A 2827-nucleotide genomic window follows, 5' to 3' on the forward strand; every position below is an offset into this window, starting at 1 on the left:
AGATGCCCTAGGTCTGCTTGGTTTGAAAAGGCTTTGCTGGGTGCTACCACCTCAGCCAGCAAAACCATGGACAGGAGAAAGTCTTGGACACACTATGGACAAAGGCTCAGCTGATACCTGTCAGACCCAGGGAGTGGAGAGCCCAACTAGAGGAAAAGAAATCCAGAGGAGCTGCAGGTAATCCACCCTTCTCCAGGGCTGGGAGCAGACGGTCAGCAAGGTCCCTTCAGAGGAAGACTTGCTGTGGAGCTTCCTGCTCCAAGCTGACCATGGAGCATCCTGCTTGATGGAGCAGTCTTTGGAAGCTGCTATATTTTTACTGGCATTCAGGACAAGTGGTCAGCTCTGATGGCCAAACTGGAGGGTGAGAGCTGTGCACCAGCAATGGGCAGCAAAAGTCACAGCTGGAATCTGTGCAATGGGAAGGTGGAAATCTCTCATCAGCTCTCTCCTTAGGGGAAGGAGCTTGAAAGAGGGAAACCTTATGATGGCAAAGTTGTATATGAAAAAGCTCCCGGGGTGGCCGAGCACCTGTGAGTAGGGCCAGGAAGGGACAGCAACAGGGAGATCAGAGGAGCAAAAGATGCCTACCCAAAACCCCAGGTTGAGCTACAGAGACAGTGGTGCCAGCCCAGAGCAAAGGGGAGGATTGAGGCAGCGGAAGGTCATACAGTTGGCATCCCTCAAGAGGCTGGGTAAAAGAGCAACAGTTCCTGAAGTCCCATGCACTGAGTCTGTGCATGGAGGTGTGCAGGCATGTGGTCTATTCTCACAGCTATTAGAGGTAGGCAAACACCACCCACCAGAACGACAGGAGGAGACCAACTGCCCTATGAGACAAACCCTACTCTAAATTTGGCTTTATCTCCCAGTTGACCATAAATGGAGTCCAGGCAGCCAGCTCACATGCAGACATTTGTATTTTCTTGGGTGAATCCCCTTGAATAACCTGCCCTGCTAAACACATTTCTGAACTTGCTTGCTCCTGGAGCAAGGCTTTTAGTGAAAGACAAACAGTGTGATTTGGACCTCACTGACAACTTTGGAATTTACAAGTCACAGTGAAAATAAATGCTGTGAATTTTTGATTGAGTGGAAAAGTCAAAATCATTTCACCAGGGTCAAAGAAAATATTTTGATTTCATTAGAATTAGACAAAATTAAACAAAAACAGCATTAAAAAAATCTTCTGGATCAGAAGAAATCTAATGTAAAAAGAATAATAATTAAATATGTTGAAATTAAACAACTGTATTTTTTCTAGGATAAAGCAAAATGGATTCTTAGAAGATTTATGGGTTATTAAATATACTTTTTTTCACCCCCCCCAAAATGAGTTCTGGTTAACAAAGCTTTCATGAGACTAATTCTAAATGTAGTGTAAACTCTGTGTGCAAATCTTCCCTGAGTAGTCCTGGAAAGACAGAGTCACAAGTGTGGCTACTCTCCAGGTTTTTCAACTTTGCAGAAAGAAAGTGGTAACAGAGTTCTTCCAGGAGATCCTCCCTTCCCAAGACTCTCCTTGCTGGAGACCCCCAGCTTTAGAGCAGAGTGGCTTTCACTGCATTAAATGCCTGGGATGCAGGAAGAATCTCTGAAGAAAGCTTGGGCTGGACAGGCTCCTGCACACCAATTAGTGGTGAGCTCCGATGACAGTGAGCCTCAATCCTGCCTCCACAAATAACGTGAGGCAACATCCTCACTGCTCTGACTCAGCTTCCCCTCATACATTTTGCCTCCTCAACAATTTCATGGTCTTTAGATAAACTCAGTCCGCTCCGGAGAGGACTGGGCAATGAAGAGAGGCAATTAAAAAAGTGACAGGGAGAGATTAAATGCATTGCAGTATCTCTCTGCTGCAGGAAGAAACATCTCCAACAAACCTTTGTTGCACTACCTGAAGGCCCTGTGCAGAGCACAGCCCCGAAATGTTGGAGGTCTGGCTCAGCTCTTAGCTGGGAGTGCTCCTACAAAGCCATTGGAACATGATGACAAAGGGACATGCAGAGCAAGGATGAAAGAACAGAAGCCTGGGGCTGTCAGGCTCCTGATACAGAGGGCTGTTGGCATGGCAACAGGCTGAAAAATCCCCTAATAGGATATAGCATACGTAATCTAATATAGAATAAACATAAATAGATGAAATAGATGTCACTATAGATGAATAGATGTCACTTACACATGACACTACTCAGTACACACCTGCCTGACTCCCATTAATGGGAAAGGCTGTTGATTCTTCTTGGGCAGCATCAGCCCCTGCCTGGGAGCACTGCAGGGGGGTTGCTGCCACATCGTCCCCATGTCATGCCACACTGGCGTATGCTGCTGGGCTTTCTCCAGCTTTGCCCTCACAGGTGTCCTGGTCTCAGCCAAATCCCATACCCCCTCCCAGCAGGAAGCCCCCACTCTCACTGTCCCCACCTCCTGCTTTCCATGCTCAATCTGTCCCAGCTCTGCTTTGCCTCTCTAACCTCTCAGCTGAGGTAACTGCACCTTTCAAATCCTGTTATGCCCCCTCAGCCAGGGAAGAAAACAAAAATCCATGTCTTGAGCTCAACTGCCCTGAGCTCACAGATGTTAGAGAACCTCATCAGCCAGCGCACCAGAAGGCTGAATGAACACCCCAGGAATTAACTCTCTGTGGCTATTTTTAATTCTCCTTCTCTGTGGACCTATCTTGGTTTCATTTTTAAAAGATGTAATATCACATTGCCAATAGTGACCCCTTTCTTCTTTTTCCAAGGAAATGAGAAGTAAACACTATCTTCACTGCCACTAAATGCCTGCTGAGAGGGCAAGAGACAACAGCAGATCAAGAAACTAA

The 2827-nt window shown here is 46.7% G+C and overlaps 1 protein-coding gene across 2 annotated transcripts in view; it reads right to left on the bottom strand.

Moving 5' to 3' along the window:
- The window catches only part of CACNA1S (calcium channel, voltage-dependent, L type, alpha 1S subunit), a 49309-nt gene that overhangs the window by 40485 nt on the left and 5997 nt on the right, over positions 1 to 2827 (bottom strand). The window lies entirely within an intron of this gene.

The sequence above is a fragment of the Phaethon lepturus genome, unplaced genomic scaffold (genome assembly GCF_000687285.1).
Source record: "Phaethon lepturus isolate BGI_N335 unplaced genomic scaffold, ASM68728v1 scaffold11306, whole genome shotgun sequence".
Lineage (NCBI taxonomy): Eukaryota > Metazoa > Chordata > Aves > Phaethontiformes > Phaethontidae > Phaethon > Phaethon lepturus.